Raw genomic sequence first — 26,218 nt, 5'->3', positions numbered from 1 at the left:
AAAGACCACTTATAACATACCTGCATGAGTTAGAAACAAAATATGGAATGGACATTAAGAGAGTGGGGCCAATGGATGAGTAACTAACACTAACGGAGGGACTGGGTATGGAAGTGCTGAGGTCCAATGCACTGAAGGGCCACTTCCAGGTAAGAGGAGTTGCATCTGGTGGAGGACTACACCTTGCCAAGGGCATTGCCATACACAAAGACTAGACGTCCATTGAATAAAGGTCATAAAAAGAGAAGGCTAATTCAATCAAGCCACCAATGTGGGAGTCATGGTAGGGAGTCCAAAACCAATTACAAAATGTGCTGTCTTCAAGGCACTAAAAGCATAGAGGAAAATAAAGAGCACGTTGCCTTGCAAAAATAACTGATAAGAAAGGATAGTCTGCATGGAGGACCAAATAAAGTTTCCCAATCCGGGTCATTTCATTAAAAGCCCTGGGTCTTAATGCAAGCATTAAATACCACTCTATATGACTCTGGGTAATATACTGCTCCTTCTCTTGCCTTCAGTTCCTCATGTACACAGTGATTGCGTTTGGACAGGATAACCTGTAAAACTATTTATTGATGTGGCAGCCCTAAAGTGGCTCTGTGGATTAGTGGGTGAGAGGACTGCCTATAAACAGTAAATCACAATTGCCCCCAAGTATACATAGTCCCCAAACACTCCCGATCTCCAGTTGGCCCTCTGAGCTCTTTCCCAGCTTTCTTGGAAACAGCTGTCTTCCTCCCCTTTAATCAAGAAAGCTTTTGTCTCTGAAAGCCAGATTTTATATGTTAAGATTACAGGAACAGCCTGTAGATAAGGTGAGTATGACATGACAAAGCAGATCTTTCTGAAACCCAGAAACTCCCACTCAGGGAGTAAAGAGAGATGTTATAGGGACAGGAAGCAGCCCAAGCAGTTGTACACATTCTTACTCATTCCAGCAGTTTCCAGACTCAGTCAGCAAACAAGAGATCACTTTTGACCACTAAAATACCTAAAAACTGACTGTGAGATAGTGGGAGCCAGGCAGAGATACACACTTAACAGTAACTCAATAAATAGCAGAGGTTTTGAGATGAGGTCATAAAGAAGAGTTAAGTTTAACTGTAGAAGAATATAGTCCACCAGACTTCACTTTGAATCTCTGCTTTGCCATTTATTAGGTGAGTAGCCTTGAATAAGTTGCTTAACTTTCCTAAATCTCAGTTTCTTTCATCTGTGAAACTGGAGACAATAACACTACCTACCTCTTTGAGTTGGTAAGAAGATTATATATGACTTAACACAATGCTTGCAATATAATAGATACTAAATAAAGATAGCAAGTGGGAGTATATCTAGCTATCCCTGTCTGTATTCTTGTTCTAGCTGAGATGTTCCTTGTCCATGCCCATAATTGTATCTGCTGTCAGGAAAGAATATAGCAAAACCACTCATTTGTTAGGGAACATGAAAAATTGTGGTTGGTAGGGTGTCAATGACTGATGAGGTCTTCTATGTTTCCCCAGATTAGATAGCATTTTTAACAAGGAGAAAATGCTTTAATAAAATGAATTAAACTTAAGTGGTGGACTTTAAGGCTTCAACCAGTTGATGAAAAAGTAATTTTAGAGGTAAAGACATCTTCACATTACCCTAGATTGCACCATGTGACCTACAATTCACTTTTTCAATTTTACACTTTGCCAAGAGATAAATGCCTGTTCAGTTCCACTCAGTTTAATTCAGTTCAATTGAATTTCACAGATTCGGAGTTGTCCCCTGCCAGGTGCTTAGAATGCAGGCAAGAATAAGACAGGGTCTTGCCTTCAAGAGAGTCTCAACCTACAGGACTTTGCAGACATGTAATCAACTTATTAAATACAAAACAGAACATCATACTTGCTATGGAGAAGTTTGGGGGACTATGTGATGGAAACACAGGAAAACGAGATACCTATTGGTTTTGGATAAAATATATGAGGTTTCATGAAACAGAATTTGAGATGAGCCTTGAGAAACAAGTATTTCAAATAATGAGGATGTAGGAAAAGATGCTCAAAATGTTAGGAAGGGCATAAATGAAGGTACTGTCTAAGGGAAGTCAAGGACAGATCAAAAAAAAACTCTAATGTGGCTGAAAATCAAAGTTATGGGTAAAACAAAATTTAAAAAATGGAGGGACATGGAGGGTATTATACTAAGCAAACTAAGCCAGAGAAAGACAAGTATCACATGATCTCACTCATAATCTAATGAAACAAAATAAACTGGTCAAGAAAATAGATCCAGAGAGAGAGAGGCATGGGGCAGTCTCATGAATCTCAGAGGAAGCGTGGAGGGAAGACAAGGAAGAGATTAATCAATGAATTAATATGCATAACCCATGAAAATTAAAAATGAAGGAAAGTCCACCTATGATTTGTAAGTATGAAAGATAACTATATGACTAGTATCATGTTTTAATAACACCATTTTGGTGATTATGTGAACTTTGAAATAAACGGGAGTAGTACTGGAAGCAGAGGCACAAATAAATGCTATTAAGAATTAATTAAGTGCCGGGAGCCGGTCCATGCTTGCTGTTTCAAGGGACATGGCATATGGTTCTTAATATGTTTGCTCACCTTCTTGGCGCTGTGTTTTAACCAAGGTCACCTCTCCGAGAAAGGTTGAATCCCCAGGTAGGGATTTTCCCCTGAAGTTAGGGAGGGAATAAAACCCCTCAACTAAGTGCCAGGCGGGTAATTAATCACTTTAACTATGAACAATCATGCTTAAGCTACATAATCTTTACTCCCTGGAATGGAGATAAGAAACGCCCTAACCTTTGTAATAGAGATTGATAGGATTGAATCAACTGGTATAAATACAGATGTAACAAGACAGCAAGACACAGAACTAAGAAGAGAGAACCTACAGACAGAACCTACACAGAACCTACAGACAGAAGAACTTCGCTGGAGAGAACATGGCAAAAGATCCTCGACTGAACCTGACTACAGAAATATGGCAAAAGAATCTGACTAGAACCTGGTGACCGAACCTGGCTGGAGATCTCAGACAGAACCTGGCTGGAGAACCTAGCGAGGAAACATGGCTACAGAACCTGGCTGGAGAACCTGGAGAACCTGGCTGGAGAACCTAGCAAGAGGACATGGACACAGAACTTGGCTGGAGATTGTGGCTAGAGATCCTGGCAAGGCTGCTGATCAACTGAACGCTATCTCCATGTCATTCCTCCTTCGCCGACTCCGTCCACACCTTTGGGGACCCCTGGACCCGCTGGGGCTGGACCCCAGCAATTAAGCAGGGCATAACTATAGATGCATTAAAGTATTTAAATATCAAATAATGCTATGAGCAACTTTATGACCATAAATTTGGAAATTTTGATGAAATATCCAAGTTAGTTAAAAAATATAATTTTTAAATTGACTCAGTGGTCCTATATTAACTTCAAAAAATTTGAAACATTCCATTAAACAAGTTTAAGGCCAAAGAAATTTTTAAACATTCAAGAAACAGATAATTCCAATCCTATACAAACACTTTGGGAGAAAAGAAGAAAGGAATATTTCCTAACTCATTTTATTATGAAACTCACCTTGGCACTTAAAATAGACAAGAATAATAGAGAAAGGTATATATACTAATATAACTTGTGAACATAAATGTAAAAATGCTGAACAAAATATTAGCAACTGAAATCTAGCAAAATATAAAAATGAAAATAAATTGTGACCAAGTTAGGTTAATTCCAAGAATTTAAGTTTATTTTACCATTAAAAATTGAATGAGTACAAAACACTGCAATGCTTTAGAGGACTAAAGGAAAACCAAAGAAAAAAGTATGCTGTGTTATCATCTCAAAACATACAGAAAATACATTTGATAAAAATTTACATCCATTCACAATAAAATTTATTAGCTAATATAGGTGGTTATTTTTCCAACCTAATAAAACCTATCCATACAAAATAATTTGTAAGCATCATAACTCAGCAGTGAAATATTATAAGTATTCCATTTAAAATTAGGAAGAAAAAAGAATGTCCACTTTAACCATTTTGCTTCAACATTGCACTAACAGGTTTTAACCAGTGCAGTTAGGTGAAGCAATGGAAACGTCAGCATAAGGGCCAGAAAGAAAGAAGACTGTCATTATTTGCAGATGATATGAGTGACTACATAGAGCTTAAAAATCTTATTTTTAGAATTCTATTAAGAGAATTTAGCAAGGCTGTCAAATTCAGGTTTCTAAACTACAGGTAGTATGATTCTATTTCCCAGGTTACATGATGGACCCATGACGATTCGTTTTATTTTTTTCATTATAATTAATTTTAGTCTTCATTAATATCATACCCTATCTAATAAAAGAGAAACATGGTAATTAGTGTACAACCGCTACACTTCCCATTGGCTAATCAGGGCAATATACAAATTAACTGCCAGCCAAGATGGCGGCCGGGAGCCAGGCAGCTTAAAGTGAACATGAGGCTTGCTTGCTTCAGTGACGGAGGACTCCAACATTCCCCGCCTGCCGCTGCAGGCCTCTGAGCTGCAACTCTAAGCAACTATGTTACAAATATAGAAGCTAAACAAAACCCCAGAAACCTGCTTTAGTCCCTCGGGCTTCAGCCAGCAGGATCGCAACATTGTTTCAAATACAGAAGGTAAACAAAGGCCAGAAACCTGCTTTCAGCAGCGGAGGCCTAAGAGCTGGAGCCAAGCCTCAAAGCTAAAGCTGGCCCAGAATAAAAAAAAAAAAAAAAAAGGAGCAGTTGGGAGCTTCAGTCACCCCCAGCCTGAAAACAGCCCTCAGCCCCTCACCCAGACTGGCCAGGCACCCCAGTGGGGACCCCCACCCTGAAGGGTGTGTGACCAGCTGCAAACAGCCCTCATCCCCTCACCCAGGCTGGCCAGGCACCCCAGTGGAGACCCCCACCCTGATCCAGGACACCCTTCAGGGCAAACCAGCCAGCCCCAACCCGTGCACCAGGCCTCTATCCTATATAGTAAAAGGGTAATATGCCTCCCACCACCGGGATCAGCGGAGCCAAGAGGCCTCCTGGCACCGGGATCAGTGTGACAGGGGGCAGAGCCCAAACCCCCTGATCGCCCTGTGGCTCTGTGTGTGACAGGGGGCGGGGCTACAACCTCCCTATCCACCCTGCTCTGTTCCTGACAGGGGAAGGTGCCCCAACCCCCTGATCAGCCCTGCTCTGTGCCTGATAGGGGGAGCTCCCCAACCCCATGATTGCCCTGCAGCTCTGTGTGTGACAGGATGTGGCACCCCAACCCCCTGATCAGACCTGCTCTGTGTGTGACAGGGGGCAGTGCCCAACCCCCTGATCGGCCCTGCTCTGTGTGTGATAGGGTAGAGCCATAACCTCCCCATCGGCCCTGCCCTGAGTGTGAGAGTGGCGGCACCCCAACCCCCTGATCAGCCCTGCTCTGTGGGTGATAGAAGGCGGCGCCCCAACCCTCACCCCATGGGCCCTGCTCTGTGTGTGATGGGGTAGAGCCATAACCTCCCCATCGGCCTTGCCCTGAGTGTGACAGTGGCGGCGCCCCAACCCCCTGATCAGCCCTGCTGTGTGGGTGATAGAGGGTCGCGCCCCAACCCCTGATCCGCCCTGCTCTGTGTGTGACAGGGGGCGGTGCCCCAACTCCCCTATCAGCCCTACTCTGTGAGTGACGGGGGGGGGGGGGGAGCTCCTCAACCCCCTGATCAGCCCTGCTCTGTGCATGACAGGGGGGAGCTCCCCAAACCCCTGATGGGCCCTGCTCTGTGTGTGACAGGGTACGCAGCCTCAACCCCCCTGATTGGCCCTGCTCTGTGTGTGACAGGGGGTGGCGCTGCAACCTCCCCATTGACCCTGCCTTGAGTGTGACAGGGGGCAGTGCCCCAACCCCCCATTTGGCCCTACCCTGAGTGTGACAGGGGGCAGTGCCCCAACCCCCCATTTGGCCCTACCCTGAGCGTGACTGAGGGTGGCATCGCAACCTCCTGATCCGCCCTGCTCTGTGCATGACAGGGGGCAGCGCCCCAACTCCCCAATCGGCCCTGCTCTGAGCCCAACCAGGGGCTGCACCTAAGGATTGGGCCTGCCCTCTGCCACTGGGCAGCAGGCCTAATCCAGCAGGTCATTATCTCTCGAGGGGTCCCAGACTGGGAGAGGGCACAGGCCAGGCTGAGGGACCCCTCCTCCCCCCCCCCCCCGAGTGCACAAATTTTTATATTTCACCATAAACATTAAATAACAATCACTTCCCCCCACCTCCTTTTCCCTCTGGCTATGACCATACTGTTGTCCCTGTTACCTCAATAAATTCAATAAAAATAAAATAAATAATATAAATAAATAAAAACTAAACAATCAGAGAGTATGGAGGCAGAAAGATCACTGCTGTGCTTTCCTGATAGTTTAGATTGGAAAGAGGAGGGCTTCAAACAGGGAAATAATGGTGAGGATAACCAGCTGAGAGTTGTTAGAGGGAGCCCACTATACAATCCAGAACTAAAAGGAGTCTACAAAGAGGATAGAACTACCCCTCACCACTCTGTCAATGAGGTCTCCCCAATATGAGGAACCCTTGGGGCAGAGCCCCTTTCCTGACAGCCTGACTTTGTACCTCCTAACAGTAGAGAGTGGAGCTGCTCTCTTTATTCTCCGCACCCCACCATGGTGGTCTCTTAGCTCCCTGCCTTGCTTCCTCTGGCAACTCTGTGCCTACAAGCACACCCATCTTAGCCCTGGCCTTTGAATGACATAGCCAGATGAATCAGGTTAGTATTTGTTTGCTGGGTCTGACTGATCCAACCTCTCTTCTTGGAATAACAGTTGAAAACAACCACCTCATTATAAGATAAGAACAAATCCTACTCATTTAACTAATCTTCATCAAGGGCAGAATAACCTGCCAAACTGCTGTGTATGGCTGATTCTGCCTGGGGTTTTTGATGAAGGGAATAGTGTTAGGGTTTTTTTTTCTGTCTCAAAAGAACAATGATTCTACTACATCTAAGCCCCAAGAAGGGCTGACAGCTGTCAGAATACTGATACAAATCTAGACTTGAGGTTTGTGCCTTTGGTTCATTCAGGACCAATGACTAGGCTCCTAGTCGTACAATACTTTAACTTTCTCTCCTTTTCTGTACAGTGTCCTCTCCCCTGCCCCCACCTATGAATTAAAAGAGGGGACAAGCTCTGGGGTATATCAAACCCTGCTATGAAGAACCATAGTACTCTTCATGAATCCCTCATTGGGCCCCTAAGGTGGGAGCAAGAGAAAGCAAGCACTGAATTCCACCAAAAGTTCAAGCAAAGTAGCTCCAATTCGACCTGTTAGAAATATTGGACTTGGCATAAGATTTCAGAGAGTATAAGATTTACTGTTAGAAGAATACAAAGCAAAACAAATAAACCAAAAATATGTGAAAACTGCTATGCTAGAAGACAACCCTGGTCATGAAAATGACAACTTACTCCTAGATTAATTAATTCAAAAAAGTCTGGAACAATAACCTGAAGTACTGGCAGCAACTGAGAGGCAGACTTGAGTGTAAGGAGGGCCGAGAGAGAGAGAGAGAGAGAGAGAGAGAGAGAGAGAGAGAGAGAGAGAGACTCAACAACCACCAGGGTGGCAAAACAACTTCATTGGGACAGGGTATGAGCAGGGGTTTGCAGAGCAAATGGCCTCAGCTTGAAACACAGCTTTACTATGATCAATAGATAATGTACTAAGGACACACATGCAGGAGATCATGGAAGTGGGGAAAAGCTACCAAACAACTACCTCAATCAGGATATGCTAGCACCTACAAGTGAGAGAAATGGAGAAATGAAAGAAGAGAGAGGAAGCAACAAAAGAAAAGAGGAAACGGACGAGGGATGATAACAGGCAGATAAGAATGAGAGTGGGAAACTCTGAGCAGCACTGACAATAAACAACACTAGGAATTTCATCAGAAGACCTAAAAGATAGCCAACTCAGGGAAGGCAGACTACCATGTAGAAACTTGGCACTTCAAGGGCCCAGCTAAGGCGCCCTCTCAAGGAGCTGTGATACAAGGAAGAGGAAGAGTGGTTTGGGTTTTTTTTTCCCCTTTTAAAGACATGAACACCTGCAAACAATAGGTTCATCCACTAGCCAATAAAGGTGAAAAACTTCATGATAATCCCCACTTTTTTGAAAAGAAAAATTTCAGACACAAATCCTCAATGTAGGGATGTGATCACTCGTATGGCAAAAGGGAAATGGGCATTGCTAACTTTATACATGACCTACATTCCTTGGCCCAAGTGGAAGAAATGGATATACTGCCATCCATCTTCTGCTCTTTTCCCACAATACCACAAGCCAAGAAAAATAGTTGCTATGGCTTAGCTAGTATCTTTATAAGACACATTGAAAAGATCAAGCAAGAGGAGCATTCTATTTTTATATGACATGTAATTATATCAAATATCATAATCAATTATATTTAATGTATGTTATATTAGTATCAGTGGTGTCTAAACCATTAATTTACATTTATCATCCTTACTTAAAAGGACCACTTCAGGATTACTCTTCTTAAGAAGCTAAGAGGTTTTTTCCAAGTCTGTTCCTCTCGTTCAGACTCCATGCCCTTTTTTCTTTCATAACAAGAAGTGGGTGACATCCATCTCCTTTAGTCCTGCTATGGTAACAAATGATTAAAATAATTTTTATTTTTGAGATTGAAATTATTTTGTACAATCAATATTTTCCTCTTAAACTCTCTTGTGGGTATACTCCTAAGCTCTGTTCATGCTAATCTTATACCAGCTTTCGTGTGTCTTTCAAGTAACTTGGTGCCAGTTTTGGTAAAAGGACAATTTTTTGTAAGGCCGTGCTCTGAGTTTGACCAATCCTCAAACATGACTCATGCACCTTCAAACTGATCAATTTATCAACGTTCAGGAAACTTTGCTGCTAAACCATAAATGCAGTGGACTCAGAGAACCAACTCTAACCTCTACTGAGAAGCTGGCATTAGAACCAAAGGACATATTCTCCTCAAAGTTATTCTGACAAGAAGCCAATAGTCCACTATGCCTCCAGAGATGAGTGGTTTACTTAGAAATCAATAAATGTACTTTTTAATCAACCTTTAAGCCAAAAGCTATTGAATAGTCTGTTGTAAATATCTAACAACAGGTGCGATTTATTTTACTGATATTCCAACTACAGCATTTGTTTTGAAATCATTCTATTATTTGTGGTTTTTAATCCAACACAATATCATATTTTTAAGTGAGAAACAAGTTTAAAATTTTTGAAAAAAATATTCAGTGGAGATTGGGTGTTACTTTGCCTTTCAAGAGAACTAAATAGAATTTGAGGAAATATAAGATCTTCAGAATAAATATACAATAATTTTGCAATAAAAAGAAATACATTCAGACCCCAATATACTCACTTTGAGACTGTAGTAAATGAAAATAAATGCAGATTTAAAAATCGGTTTAATATCTCAGTAGACCACCAGATGCACCTCCTAAAACAACTCTGGGACACTATTACAGAACAATTTCAGAAGATGAGAAGAAAACAGTACTCTAAAAAAAACAAGTTAATTGGATAGACAATGATAAACCATTAGAATTTCAAGTAGCATTTACAAGTGGATTGTTCTGAGGAAAGAGAAAGGCTTTTGAGAGAAATGCAAAGCGGAGCCTAAAGCAATGGTAGGCTTCCAACCCAGCCCAGGCTCCCTTGGTAGAGACCCAGGCATCGAACATGGGCTTTGCTATTCTCAGTTTTTGTAGTCTCTTGGAGGACTTCCTGGGAAGATGCAGCCAAGGCATTCTATAGGACTGTGATTTCTTAAGAAATTGGGCTATCCTGAACTTGGATTGATTCAAGAGTTTAGGCTTGGAAGAGACTCACAGATCTCTGAGGGGAGAGAGATTGAAAGGATTGGGTGGGGGGAGACTGGAAGAGATTAACCAAAGAACATATATTCATATATACATTAGCCCATGGACACAGACAATAATGTGGTATAGGCCTGTGGTAGGGTGGGAGCTGGGTGGAGAGGGGCAAAGCAGGGAAGTAACAGGAGACATCTGTATTACTGTCAACAATAAAAAAGAAAGAGTTTAGGCTTGTGCTATTTGCTTCCATATTCACAACACGGAACCGAACAAGGGAAGAGGAGAACCTACATAGGCTATGGCCTTTGCTTAGGGCTAATGCCTTATGAGAAGGCTGACTTGCAGCCACAGCATGCTGTAACTACATCTGCACAAGATTCACACTTTAATGAATAGGTGGCTCCTTTTGTGAACTCTCCCACAAATTAAAGTCATTAAAATTGTGTTGATATATTCACCAAAATGAGTTTATTTAAAATAGAACTTAAAGCAATTCTGATAGACATCATCCAAATGTATAATGTCCTTGACTGTCCCTTTGAAAAATATAAGTTTAATACAAAACCACATGCTCATGTCCATATCATGCAACTATTTGTTTCTTTCTTAACAGCTGTCCCAATAGTAATTAGAACAGGTCAAGGCTGTTAGAGAATTTGGGTCAGTGTGGAAAATTGGACTGGGAGAATGGCCCCATGGGAAGGTTTTAATCTCTTTATCTCCCTCTTTTTGTCTCTTTCACTTTCTACTATCTGCCTCACTAATCTCATTCCTCCTTCAAGGTCTAGCATCAGGATTCCCTCATCTATGAAGCTCTCATAACTTTTCTCAAATTTGCATAGCATTTATTTTTTCTTCTTTTTTTAAAAAAATAAAATATATTTTATTGATTTTTACAGAGAGGAAGGGAGAGGGATAGAGAGTTAAAAACATCGATGAGAAAGAAACATCAATCAGCTTCCTCCTGAACACCCCCTACTGGGGATGTGCCCGCAACCAAGGTACATGCCCTTGACAGGAATTGAACCTGGGACCCTTCAGTCCACAGGCCAAAGCTTTATCAACTGAGCCAAACCAGTCAGGGCTAATTTTTTTTCTTTATTGATTAATGTATTATGTATGTGTCCTTATCGCCCCATTGCCCCCCCTCCCATAGCATTTATAATCCTTGTCATAATAGAGAATCTTATAGTTCCTATTTTTGTTTATATATGTGCATCTTCTCCTCCCTGCTGTTTTATAACATGACAATTATCAAATATCAAAGAGCTCACTGAGGCCCAACACATACTAATTCCATAGTACAGTCAGGGAAAATAAAAATATGCTTACAGATAGAAGTTCTAATTTTAAAGTCCCTGAGTCATCATACACTAAGAATGTGACCCTGGAGGAAACATCTAACTTGTCTGCACCTTAATTTCCTCATCTGCCAAGTGGGAGTGATGATATCTAACGACGAAGGAGGAGGAAGAAGAAGAGAGACAGGAAGAGAAAAATGAGTCCTTGTCACCACAGCATTGTGGAGGAACAAATTTGGAGTCAGATGGACCTGAGCTCTATCATTCACCTTCTGAGTCACCAAATACAAGTTATTTAGACACTCAGAACCTATTTCCTCATCTGTGAAATTGAAATAAAAGCACCTACCCTGCTGGCTAGTCTTGTTAGTTAAGGAATGAAAGGACCTAACTGAGGGCCTGGCACATAACAATGCCTCCAACAAATGATTGGTATTATTATTACACTTGTGACCATTGTTACGAGTCATACTTGATCCCTGACCTCAAGGGGTTCCAAGATAAGCAAAGGAAATGAGACACATAGACAAGCGTCTTTCTCCCAATGTGCAGCAGCACATGCTGAGTGCCACATGGGCAATACAGATGGGAGGGCCCTGGATAATGGAAAGGAAGGGGGAGTTCACAGGAAGATGCAGTGATGTGAGAAGGGCCCATCATTATGAGAAAGAGTTCATCAATGTGAGAAGGCTCCATACTGAGTAAGGAACAGTTCCCTCAAAATTCTTAACCCAGCATTAAGTGTTCACTCCTTGTCAGGTACTTTCCCACAATAACATCCAAACTTGGAGTTTAAACAATGTCCTAGAGGCAATGGGAAATCAGAGATTACATTCTTTTAAAAAAAAAATCTTTATTGTTGAAAATATTACATATGTCCTCTTTTTTCTCCCATTGACCCCTTATAGCCTTCCCTCACCCCAGGATTCTACTACCCTATTGTCTGTGTCCATGGGTTATGCATAGAAGTATACAAGTTCTTTGGTTGATCTCTTCCCACTCATCCCTACCTTCCCTCTGAGATTCGAAATTCTGTTCCATCATTCTATGTCTCTGGATCTATTTTGTTCATCAGTTTATTTTGTTCATTAGATTCCACATATGAATGAGATCATGTGATAGAGATTATTTTCAATCAGAGGAGTGACATGGTAAGAGCTGCACTTTAGGAAAATTGATCTGAAAGTGCTGTGCAGAATACATTTAAGAGGCCAATTACTTCAGAATATACAAAAGGTGGAAACAACCCAAATGTCTATCAATAGATGAAATAATAAAAAACTATGGTATATCATACAATTGAATAGTATTGGGCCATAAAAAAAAATGAAGTACTGACATATGCTACCACATGGACAAACTTTGAAAGCATAATGAACCTTGAAAACAAGCTAAGCAAAATAAGCCAGTCACAAATGTTTACATATTCTGCAATTCCATTTATACGAAAAGATTTCGGGGCTTGTTTTTGAAGTGACTAAAATGTTCTTAAGTAGACTGCAAGAAACTTGCATAGTGTGTGAATTGTATCTCAATAGAGCTGTTTTAAATAGAGGGTAGTCAGGAGCCACTACAGCAGTCTGGGTGTAAAGTGCTACAGGCCTGAGACTGGGAATCAAGGACAGACAGGAGTCATGTGGGAGAGGAAGAAGTGAGAAAACATTCTCAGACCCAGAGGAAGATGACTCACTGTGTCCTCAAGAACCTGGAGCAGAGATGAAAGTGTGGTAGAGTGGTAAAGACAATGGACTTTATCATATGCAGCCTGGGTTTAGATTTGCTGCAGAAACTTAATTGCTCTTTGACCCTGATGAAGTCAAAAACCTCTTTGAGCCTCAATTGTCAAAATTGCGCAAAATGCAGAAAATGATAGTATCTGCCTTATAAAGTTGTTCGTAGAAATCAATGATGAAAATGTATTAATGTCAGGTAAATTGCCTGGTACATAGAATGTCCTCAATACATATTAACCATCATAATCATTATTCAGAAATACTTTTGACTGAATAGAGAGAACAGTGGGGACATTAAGTTCAGAGGAGCAGTTTCGAGGGCCTGGTATTTAGGGAGTCCAAGGCTGGAGTTTCTTCTCGTTACCACTAAGAGACATATTAGCTGATATGACTTCACTGCTCAAAATACCTCTTAAGCTGTGTTTCCAAAAAGAACAGTGAAACTTAATAGCCAGTCTATCAGTAAGAAATAACCTCCAAAAAATGTGGCCTTTGGCACACACACAGGTAACCAGAAACACTGGGCAACATTGGAGTGCTCTAACCTAACTTGGGCTTAGCCATTTCCTGCCTGCCTGACAAAAGGAAAATATACACCCCAAAGCAGTCAGAAGCACACCAACTCACACTCCTTGATATAGAACCAGGATTGTGTAAGTCAGAAGTCAGCAAACTATGGTTCATAAACCAATTCCAGCCTGCCACCTGTTTTATAAATGAAGTTTTATTGGAATACAGACATGACAATGTGTTTCTGTACAGTCCATGTCTTCTTTCATATTACAATGGAAAGTTCAGTAATTGCAACAGAGACCATATGAATTGTGTAGCCTCAAATATTTACTATCTGGCCCTTGGCCCTTTACAGATAAAGTTTGCCCAACCCTTCTTTAAATTATATTGGGCCCACTACTGTGTCCTGTGTGATTTTCTATTTCCTTCAACATTCTTCCATTTGAAATTCTATTCTTCTTTACTATATTTTACCAAGGCCATTATTAATATTAACACTAGAGGCCTGGTGCATGAAATTCATGCATGGGGTCCCCTCAGCCAAGCCTGTATCCTCTCCAATCTAGGACTCCTTGGGGATTGGGCCTAAACCGGCATTCGGACATCCCTCTCACAATCCTGGACCACTGGCTCCTAATCACTCACCTGCCTACCTGCCTGGTCACTCCTAACTGCCCCCCCATGCTGGCCTGGTCATCTCTTACTGCTCCCCCACTGGCCTGATCGCCCCCAACTGCCCACCTCTGCCGGCCTGGTTGCCCCTAACTGCCCCCCCACCAGCCTGGTCACCCCCAACTTTCCCCCATGCTGGCCTGATTGCCAACTGCTCCCCCCTGCTGGCCTTGTCACCCCTCACCCCCCCCCCGCTGGCCTAGTCACCCCACACAGCCTGTTGTTCAGTCATTTGGTCGCCCCTCACTAACCCCCCTGCCAGCCTGGTTGCCCCACACAGCCTGCTTGTTCAGTCGTTTGGTCATCCCTCACTAACCCTCCTGCCGGCCTGGTAGGCAGCCATCTTGTGAGGGCATGAGGGTCAATTTACATATTACCTCTTTATTATATAGGATTGTTTTTCAGTAGGATTCTTTATCTGATCAACTCTCACCAGTCTTAAACAAGTCTCAGGTACAAAAGGTGCTGGACTCAGGGCTGCTGGGCACTTTAAAATATAAAACTTATTGATGATTCATTCATTCTTTAACCTGCAACTGCACTGATATGGCATCCATAAATTCATTCTTTAACCTGAAACTGCACTGATATGGCATCCATATATCCACATCCATTGTGAGCAGTGTGAGCAGTAGAGACAGGGCAATGGGGAAACATGCACTGGGCTGGGAGCTGGAAAGCATCCTTTCTAATCCCAACCTTTCCAATAACTTGCTGGGTGACTCAAGGGAACTTGCTTTCCATTTCTGGGCCACAGGATCCTCCTCTGAACCTGAGACCCTCTGTGTTCTCTCCCAGTCCCATGACTCAGGCTCCAAAATTCATACAATATAAACTACCATAACCCACTTTCATTATATGTATCAAATATTGAGGCTCCAATAAAGTAGAGCATATACAGTAGATAGCACAGTGTGGGGCATATAATAAGCCCTCAATAAACAGGTGCAGTTACTATCACAATTAATAAGTATTAACTTTTAATTTATTAAACACTTAAGTTACATCATCATCTTTTTAGAATATGGTATAACATTATTTTACATTACAATTCTTTAGAATACATCGCAGGCTGGCATGACTAAGAAAAAATGATATAAGTATCCAAACTTAAAAGATAGAATATGATTATTTCCATTACAAAAGGGCTTTTTTTTACAAAATAATTCATCACAGGCTCTTGAAAAATGTTAACTCAAGTAAATATGAGTTGTTGTATGACTATGTGATTTTTATTCAGTTCTTCAAGATCATTTCTATTGTGTAAAAAAATACGCATACTTGGTATACATCGAGGGGGAAGCACTGTTGATTTCTCTGGACACTAGCAAGATTCCAGAAGTAATGTGAGTGACCAGTATTGTATAAGTCAAAAGTCAGCAAACTATGTGCATGCTAGTCATGTATGTTTATAAACTGGAGCTGAAGCAAACTTGGACCTCTAATGCAAGATTTGTGACCCAGTAGCCATCCTAAGAGGAACTCCTCCTGCGTGCATGACAGCACCTTCCAACTTATGGAGCACGTTCCATACACAGAGGTGTCCTTAAGCTGCCTGGTAACTTCACAGAGGCACTCAAGATTGATTACCCTCACTTGTTAGATGACTCCACAGAATCACAGAGCAGTTTGGTGACTTACCCAGGCCATCCAGCTTGTCAGCCACAGAGGTGGTGGTCAAGGTCCAGTGCTACTTATCTCTATATCTTCAACATGAATTTGTTCAATACCAATGCCATAAATTTCTAAAGGAAAAGTCAGGATTCACTTTTAGAAGCCATAGTTTTGTAATCCCCTGTTTACTATGGTCTTATGGCCCTTGTACAGTGGGACCTTGACTTACGAGTTTAATTCGTTCCGAGACCGAGCTTGTTAAGGAGCTTGTTAAGGAGCTCGTTAACTCAAATTACTCTATCAACTCACTGCAAAAAATCGGCAGAGAGACAGCTGGTATCTCAAAAAACTCGTTAGTTGGGACACTCGTAAGTCAAGGCCCCACTGTACTTACAAACATTTAGGGCCAGGTGGAGAACCAGCTGTCACAGATGGAATGGGAGCACAGGATAATTGATTTGGGCCTCCAAGATATTTGTCCTCATTATTGTTTCTGGTAGCTAAATTGAATATTTTAATGATTTATTTTATTGGGTTCAGATTCAGAGAATATGTGAGCAGAGATGGCAACTTCTAAGATCTAGTTAGGACTCCAAATGAAATGGTAACATGTGAAAGCTTCTACATAGAGTTAAAACGGAGTTTTTACATTCTTTATAAACAGATTTTAAACTCTTCATTGCCAAGTGTGAAAGAGTCAGGATTTGCTGATGCAAGCATAGCCCTGAAGGAAAAGGAGACCAAGAAGACTAAGAAGAGGCTGGGGGAGAAAAGCAAGAATCTCCAAGCAACCACTCTGTGAAATCACTACTGCATCTACTGAACAGATGAGGAACTCAAGCCTCAAGATATCTCCAGAAACTTCAGAAGCTTGTAAATTATCATTTGTGCAGAGACCATGTTATTTTCCATTGTTATTCTACTTTTAATATGTATTAGAACCTGAAGATATAAAAGTGATTTCAACACAGACTTGCCCTTAAGGAGTACACAGTAGAGTGAGGAGGAGGGGTGTGTGGACAAGTAAACTGGCAAATAGAACAAAGTATGATAAATAGAGGCATATGCTAAAACTATTATATTTGGCACCTGGCCCCTTAGTAATATTTGTAGATGCTATTTTATCACATCTAAAAGTATGGGTTTTTGGGGAAAAGCATATTTTAATTTTTCCCTCAAAGGTGGGTTTCCTTCAAACAAAAGCAACTGGTTGTCATGAATACATTACATACAAGAAATCTCAAAAAGCCAAGGCAACAAAATAAACTAGTCCCTGCAGATGGAAACTAATCAGAAAGGCTAGGGTCATCGATAAAATATGCTGATCATAAAATATTTATCTTTCACTGCTGAGAAGAGAAGAATCCAGTTATGAAATCTGGCCTCTCAGGCCATCTGCCAGGGCTAAGTCTGAATCTCCAGTGAATCTTCAGAAGGAGAGTTTAAAATAAATATTTATACCACAGGAGATGTAGACCAAGGTGAGTAAACTCTATTTGGAGAGTTATCTCAGAGGGACTAATAGGATTTTCTCGTGTATCCTCTGGGAGGGGGCAAATGAATTTGAGGGACAGTTCAGGGGGTTAACCAGGTGGTTTCCATGGCACCCGAGGTGTTGGGGAGGAATGCACCAGGCAAATTGTGACGAAACAATTGGGCTTCTGGGCCCAAGGTTATTGGGAGGGCCGGAGTAGGGGGTGAAGCGGAGCTAGGTATGGGGGCAGGGTGGTCACATGGGCCCTAGGGAGTGAGGCCCAAGCCTCCTGGGAGCCAAATGTCATGTGAAGTGTCTAAGCAAGGAGAGAACTCTTTCCTGGACCAGAGGCTTTACCTAGCCAGAACGCTTAGAAGTAATGAAGGCATCTGCAGGGCCAGGACCTGGCTGAAGTGTCTGCAGCTGGCCTGAGGGTCAGTGGTCAGGGACAGCGCTCCCTATGGAAAAGTTGGGGCCAAGGTTTGGAGGTGAGCATTGGGAGACCAATTTATGGCTTTTATGCAAATTAAGTCTCCGTTTCTTCTGGGACAGACTAGGGCAAGTGCCCTGTCACCTTTAGTGGACCAGCCAAGGGTCCTCAGCACCAGTCCAAGGCTCTAGGAGAGGCCTTGGTCATGGTGAATGAAGATCCCAACCTGGAGGAGCGGAATGGCAGCCCTGAGCAGGAGTTTGAGCTCCAGGCACACCCGAGCATGTCTGCCCATCTCAGCCTCTCTGTGTACCCCAGAAGTTCAGCCCACCCTAGTACCTTGGCCCAACCCAGTGGTTTGGCCCACTCAAGTAGCTCAGCCCACTCCAGTAGCTTAGGCCCCTAGGACCTCAGTATGATCAAGGTGAGCAAGTACAGATGGGCAGTGTTGTTTAGTTGCTACTCAATGTGCAATGTCTTTCAGTGGATCCAGTATGGCTCCATCAGTAACGTCTTCATGAACTTTTACCAGGTCAGTACCTTTGCCATTGACTGACTGTCCATGTGCTACATGCTAACCTACATCTTTCTACTACTGCTGGTGGCCTGGGTGCTGGAAAAAATTGGCCTGCACACCATTTCCTTCACCAGATCCGCTCTTAACTGCTTGGGGGCCTGGGTGAAAGTTGAGCAGCCTGAAGCCACATCTCTCTGCAGTCACTGCACTGGGCCAGGTCATCTGCTCTGTGGCTCAGATCTTCATCCTGGGCATGCCATCCTGCATGACTTCAGTCTGGTTTGGGGCCAATGAGGTTTCAAAGGCCTGCTCCATAGCTGTCTGAGGCAATCAGCTTGGAATTGCAATTGGTTTCTTTGTACCTCCCACTTTGGTACCCAATATTGAAGACCAGGACAACTTTACCTATCACATCAGCATCGTGTTCTGTATAATAGGAGGTGCTTCCACTCTTTGTTTTCATCCTTTTCATCATCATATTCAAGGAGAAGCCTAAATATCCCCCCAGCAGGGCCCAATTCCTGAACTATGCTTTGGAATCCTCTGATGCTTCATACTTAAGTTCCATGTCCAGCTCTTCAAAAACTTCAACTTCGTGATGCTTATTATCACCTGTGGTCTGAATGCTGGAGCTTTTTATGTCTTGTCCATTCTGCTGAATTGCATGTTGATATTGCACTACCTGGTAGAAGAATTGAATGCTGGAAGAATTTGCCTGACCATCATCATTGCAGGAATGCTTGGGGCTGTAATCTCAGGCATCTGGCTGGATATGTCCAAAACCTATAAGGATATAATCCTAGTGGTCTATAGCATGACTCTGTTGGGCATGGTGGTGTACACAATGACCTTGAACCTGGGACACCTGTGAGTAGTGTTCATAACTACTGGCACAATGGACTTCTTTGTGACTGGTTACCTCCCACTGGGATTTGAGTTTGCTGTGGAGCTAACGTACCCAGAATCAGAAGACATGTCATCTGGCCTCCTCAATGTATCTGCCCAGGTATTCAGGATCATCTTCACCATCTCCAAGGGCCAGATTATCGAACACTATGGAACCATGCCTGGGAACAACTTTCTGTGTGTTTTCCTCACCCTTGGAGCAGCCCTCACTGCATTCATCAAGGCAGATCTCAGAAGGCAGAAAGCAAACAAGGAAACTCCTGATAATAAACTCCAGGAGGAAGAGGGGGAGGATGAGGAGGAGGAAATCAATATCAGCAAAGAACCCATCACTGTGTCTGAAGAGCACCTCTAAGAGAAAAAGATGGTTGCAACTCAGGGAACAAGGAAAACCCCCTTCCCATATCTTCAGTCAACACAACTCTCATTGCCAGCGCAAAGATCTTCACAGGATCACAAAGGTGTTCTGTTCTTTAAAAAGTCATACAAATTCATGATAGGAAAAAATAAGAATATGCATGTAAGAAAATAGAATTACCTAAAAAGCCCTAACTGAACTACCTACATATCACCATGGTTAATATCTTTTAGTATGTATTTTCAGATCTCATTCTATGCATATAAACATGGATCTTTCAGCCTAAAGTGATATAGAATGTTTTTTAAATATCTTATTACAAAAATAAGTGAGTTTTATAAAAAATAAGAATATTAGGTAATTAATGCAAAGAATAAATTGTTTAATATGGTGTTCTCTAGTTTTTATTATCTTGACAGCAATTAAAAACAGGTTCTGGTGGTATTTGTCCCTGTTCAGGGAGATGGGACCAGGTCATTAGTGTTTATTAACAACCATCCCAGCAACAAAAAGTTTATCAGCTGTCAATACATGTCACATGTGTCCCATACCAAAAAAAATATTATTTACTTCAATACTAAGAAAAGGGGTAAAAACCATAAGATACAGGCCAGGGGACCTAATGTGCTTTTGGGTGATGATGAGGAGGATTTTTTTAAAAAAGAATACATGGGAAGGAGGAAAAGAAGACAAAACTGTTCCTTAGATGTAATTCTCTCTGAGAGGACTAAAGCTTTCTCAGTTATTAAGAGCATAGGTTTTGGAATCAGGTAGACATGAGTTGGCATTTGAGCTCAGCCACCCAATAGTGGTGTGGCCATGGATCAATGACTTCCTTCTGACTACCCATTTACTCACATGTGGTGAAGTAGGAATGGACAAAGACCATAACTTTCTCATGGGGCTATTGAGAGGCTCAAAGGAAACAATGCATATTAAGTGTTTATAATTGTGCCTGGCACTCAGAGAACTATAATGGTAATTATTCTTGTGGCTGCCATGCAACTCAACCCAAGGAACCCCCAGGTATATAAATTAAAAATAATTTAGAGATAAGGGTGCCCAAGCCCTTCACATCTCAAAGGAGAACACTAAAACCCAATGAAGGGTAGATACTTTCCAATGACATACATCTATTTTCAATTAATTCAGTAACATTTATTGAGCATTTGGGCAAAAACACTATTCTAGGAGTATGGTGGGGTCATAGGTAAAAAACATGTCTTATTGGTGAAGATGCATACAATCTGTGCAAATTACTTAATCCCCTTGTGCCTCAGTTTATGCATCTCGAAGTTGAGGCAATCGTACCTACTCTATACTGAGAGAATACATGTAAATTGCTTAGAACAATGCTTGAAACATAGTAAGCTAGATACACATACACCACACACACACACACACACACACATGCACGCACACACACACACGAACATATTTATATATTTTGTATTTATATTTGGAGTATAGTTATACATATATTTTCATTTTATTTATTTTTAATTATGCATGTATTTGGAAGACTAGATAGAATGAGGCGAAAGTCATCTTCCTATTTGCTTTATTTTTCACTCCTGACAAGCAAAGTTGTGGAGATATGGCATACTCCACAGCAGTGTTACAGTGTCCAGTCATTGTCTGTGTGGGTGTTCAGAAACAATTTCAGTGGTTGTGGTGGTGGCCTCCTCCCACTAGACTGCAGCCCTAGCTGTGGTTCCTGACAGCCAGTGTTGCAGCAGTAACCTCCTTATTCCCCATCTCCCTGAATGTGAAAACAGAAGTGGCTACATTTGGTGTGCCAGTTCAGTGCTGGTGTTGTGGGTGTCATTCCTGGAGACCCAGACTACAGGCCCCACTTCCACTCATCCCAACAATTTTGTAAGTACCTAATTAAACAGAACTAAAATACCTGCCTGCTTCAAAGAGCAAGAGTAGCTTTTGATAACTACAGATGAATGTTGACTGCTACAAATGAGTAATTTCTCAAAAGATGGGAGAGAGAGAGAGAGTAAACACACCCCAACTAGTGGGAACAGCCAGAACAAAGGTGCAGAGCAGAGGTGTGCAGGATGTAGTCCGGTGACCACAAGAAGGGGCTATCTGCCAGAACAGACAATCACAGCTAGTGTGACAAAGGTTTGCTCTGGAGACTGATGCTCCAAAATTAACCCCATGACCATATTATTAGACACCAGAGAGAACTGGGAACAATTTTACCATCCCAGAGAGGCAATGCTAGGGGATTCTCAGCACCATTAAAACCCTCAAGAGTGCTCTATTTTTAAAAGCCTATTTCATAGAAACAGGGAATAGAATGGTGGTTGCCAAAGGCTAAGAAGAAAGGAAATTGGGACGATGTGGGTCAAAAGGTACAAAGTTTGAGGTATAAAGAAGGATAAATTCTAAGGATCTAACATACAGCAGGTGACTATCTACACTAATAAAAGACAGACATGCAAATTGACCATACCTTCGCTAGACCTTAAACCACACCCACCAGCCAATCAGAGCGACTATATGCAAATTAACCCAACCAAGATGGCCAGCAGCCACGGAGCTGGAGCAAGCAGGAGGCTTGGTTGCCCCAATGATGGAGGAAGCCAAGCTTCCCTCCCGCCCACCCTGGCCGGCTCTGAGCTCCTCTCAAGGCTACAAAGTTTCAATTATAGAAGGTAAATAAATCCCAGAATAAAAAAGAAAAGAAAAAAAGGAGACGCTGGGAGCTTCCATCAACGGGGGGGCTAGGGCAGCCTGAAAATGGCCCTCAGCCCCTCAGCCAGACTGGCCAGACACCCCAGTGGGGACCCCCCACCCTAAAGGGGGTGTGGTCAGCCTGAAAACAGCCATCAGCCCCTCACCCAGGCTGGCTAAACCTCCATGGGGTTAGGGTCCCCACTGGGGGGGGGGGCTTGACCAGCCTGCAAACAGCCATCAGTCCCTCACCCAGGTTGGCCAGGCACCCCAGTGGGGACCCCCAGCCTGAAGGGGGTGTGACCAGCCTGAAAACACCCATCAGCCCCTCACCCAGGCTGGCCAGGCACCCCAGCAGGACCCCCACCCTGATCCGGGACACCCTTCAGCGCAAACCAACTGGCCCCCACACATGCACCAGGCCTCTATCCTATATAATAAAAGGGTAATATGCAAACTGACCCTAACAGCAGGAAGACTGGGAATGGCTGGTCACTATGACACACACTGACCACCAGGGGGCAGACGCTCAATGCAGGAGCTGCCCCCTGGTGGTCAGTGCACTCCCACAGGGGGAGCTCTGCTCAGCCACAAGCCAGTACAGCAGTGGTGGGAGCCTCTCCCGCCTCCTCAGCAGTGCTAAGGATGTGGGACTGCAGCTTAGGCCTGCTCCCCTCTGGCAAGTGGACAACCCCCGAGGGCTGCCGGGCTGCCAGAGGGATGTCTGATTGCCAGCTTATGCCCAATCCCCCAGGGAGCAGGCCTAAGCCAGCAGGTGGTCATCCTCTGAGTGGTCCCAGACTGCGAGAGGGCACAGGCCAGGCAGAGGGAACCGCCCCCCCCCAGTGCACAAATTTTTGTGCACCGGGCCTCTAGTAGTTAATAATATGATATTGTATACCTGAAAGTTGATAAGAGTAGATCTTTAGCATTCTCACCACACAAAAAAGTTACCTATGTTAACTATGTGAGGTGATGATGGTGTTAATTATCTTGATCTTGGTAATCATTCTATATTGTATATGTATATCAAATCTTACATTGCACATTATAGATATACAATTATGTCAATTATTCCTCAATAAAATTTTTTAAAGTTCTCTTTTAGTATTAGGGAAAGAAATTTGGAGATATATAGTTATGATGTCATACTCCAAATATGGAAGATGTTTCTAGCAGGCAGGATATGGATAAAACTGAGGCTGCCTAACAATGAACAAGTTTATTGCTTCTAAACAGAAATTTTTGATTAAAGTATATCAATATTAACTCTATTTTATAGGATTCCAGTATTTCTGCCAAGACAGTTCTGTCTCAGTGCCACAGAAAATTTCCCCATGAAACTGTTTCAGTTTATGAATGCTATCTATTTCCAGGAAAAGAAAAAAAAAAAACACGAGCTGCCATAAATGGAAAAAATTTACATAAGAGAAACAAAACAGAGCACCCAAAAATGAACAGTACATTTAAAATAAAATGCTTCAGTACTGCCAAAAATGAGCATACCAAATAACTGATACACTTACTGAATTCTAAATTCCTTAGACATGAAGCATTTTTCAATCTCTAGTTTATACCTGACATATTAAAATTTAATCATTAAATTTCTGATGAACAATCCTTCCCCCACCTTCTTTTACAGATAATAATACATATCAGCTGTAATGTTTTATTCTATGAGTGTTTAGTAGTAAAAATTACTGTAAATTCTAAGACCAATAAAAACTGGGGTCATATTTGTTTGATAGTAAAAAGAAAACCAATCTCTATCATGTTTTAGGGAGACAGAAAATATGCAAGATTTAGCATTAAATAGACATGGAATTGAGTCCTGGTTCCAGTGCTTCTTAGGTGCATAATCTCAGGCACATGTCTTAGTCTCTTTGAGCCTTGATTTCATCATCTGTAAAATGGGGATTATGGTACATCTACTTCACAGGGCTATTATGAGACTAAATAAAATAATATTTGTAAAAATCTTAGCATAGTGTACAATGTATAGTAAGCTCATAATTAGCATAAATCACTGAGTTATCTGACTTTTTATATAACAACAGCTTTGAGATATAATGCACATACCATAACATTCATCCATTTAAAATATGCAATTTGATTTTTTGTAGTAATTCTCAGAACTGTGCAAGTATCATCACAGTCTAATTTTAAAATATTCTTGTCACACCCATTAGCAGTCATTATAATGCCTTTTTAATGCCCATAAAAGATTGATAAGACCTTGGGCCCTGGAGTCATTGACAACTGAGTTCAAGTCCAAGCATTGGTATTTGCTAGCTGTGTGATCCTCAGAAAGTTGCTCTCAATCTTACTGTGCCTCAGTTTCTTCACTATAAGTGAGAGCTAATAATAGTGCAAATCCTATAGGCCAGCTGTGAAGATCTGCTGAGAAATGCATATATAGCACCTGCCAGTGGCTGGCCCATAGTGGGCAACAGATAAATGGCAGTCATCATCATCACAATCCTCCTTTTCATACATTCTGCTTATTTTCCTCTACTCCTACTTCACCCTTTCATTATTATTCCATAAAATGCATCTCCAGGGCCTACAATAGTGCCTTACACATAGCATGCATAATACATATAACATGAACTAATTACACTAAGTCCTCCCATATCATCATTGATAGATTCTTGGAAACTGCCAACTTTAAGGAAAATAACATATAATGAAACCAACTGTACCATATGCTAATTGATCTGAGTTAAGTTCCTACAGCATATTTCTAGTCACCAAAAAACATCGGCAAACTTCTAAATAAAAGCCCAAAACTCTTCTAACATTAAACACTGAAATAAATGTGAGCTACACAAACATTTTTTTAAAATCTTTTTTTTCCCCTTTACATTTTTTTAAATGAAAACCAGTCAGATCTTTATTTTCAAACCTGATTATTTTAGTTCCAGGTATAAGGGTGCCATAGCCTCTCAAGGTAGCTCAAGGAACAAAGCAAGACCCACACAATAAAATTTTTTAAAGTTCTCTTTTAGTATTAGGGAAAGAAATTTAGAGATATATAGTTATGATGTCATACTCTGGAAAGAACTCCCATCATAGAGCCATTCACACAGACTCACACTCACTCAGACTGTGACAATGTAGACATGCTACTTCATCTATTATCCACATCTTCGGGATGTGTAGGAAGACACCGAAGGACCCAGAGAAAGCCTACATGGAGAGGATGTACAAACCCAACAGCCAGTGAATTCAGCTGGGAACGATTCTTTAATAAATGTTATATCGAAATTATTTTATTCAAGGAACTGTTGCACTTAATTATGTAGCGGTTGTGTGTACATATGCATAGATGCATGCACACACATGTGTGTATATATCTTTTAATTTAGAGCACATTCTATTGCAGAAAAAAATTAAAGTGGCTTCTTGAGTAGTAATAAATCATTGTGAAAGCAAAGGGAAATTTTCACATCTAATGCCAACTAGAGGCAAGTTTATCCAAGGGCTGTGTCTATGGACATTGCTCCAAATTATCATAATCACTGTCTGATTTCAGCCACAAAGACCTAATGTAATTCAGTCACATTCTAGAACTCCAGTCCAAGCCATTACCTTTCTCCTCACCAGCTCTTCTCCCAGCCTATAGATTCTCCAATAGCTCTTAGAAGGTTCTTACCAAAGGCTCACAAAGCTAGTGGGTTGTGAAGCCCTGATTAAAAGCCAGGCCACCTGATTCCAAGGCCTATGCTCTATGGGCTGCATTATTCTGCTGCCTTATTAACACATTGTATGCAGGAAATGTATTTATACGTTTTACATTGACTGTTAGTAGAGCGTAGGACACGTATTAATACGTTTTTTATAGAGAAGCAGTAGAATGCGGGTAACGCATAAATACGTTTATTTTTATACTTTTTTATTGTTCTAAAGGGATGCTAACATGCAGATATACGAATTCCAAAGGACAAAATTTGGGTCTCTAACACATACAATGGTGAATTATGTATTTACTCCCAGGTATAACGGTAATCAATCTATTCAACTGCAAAAATGGCCCGCGCCACCTGTTAGCGCACAATAAAAACTACCCGCAAACAATGTGTTAAAATCTTTTCTTTCTCAGGAATCAAGAAAAAAGTA

General features: G+C 41.8%; 1 protein-coding gene and 1 pseudogene across 4 annotated transcripts in view; one reads left to right on the top strand and one right to left on the bottom strand.

Annotated features, from left to right (window-relative positions):
- The window catches only part of FGF13 (fibroblast growth factor 13), a 642,179-nt gene that overhangs the window by 500,037 nt on the left and 115,924 nt on the right, over positions 1-26,218 (bottom strand). The window lies entirely within an intron of this gene.
- Positions 17,833-19,546, top strand: LOC132224241 (heme transporter FLVCR2-like; annotated as a pseudogene).

Source organism: Myotis daubentonii, chromosome X (assembly GCF_963259705.1).
Source record: "Myotis daubentonii chromosome X, mMyoDau2.1, whole genome shotgun sequence".
In the NCBI taxonomy this organism is placed as follows: domain Eukaryota; kingdom Metazoa; phylum Chordata; class Mammalia; order Chiroptera; family Vespertilionidae; genus Myotis; species Myotis daubentonii.
This window is presented reverse-complemented; position numbering and strand designations above follow the sequence as displayed.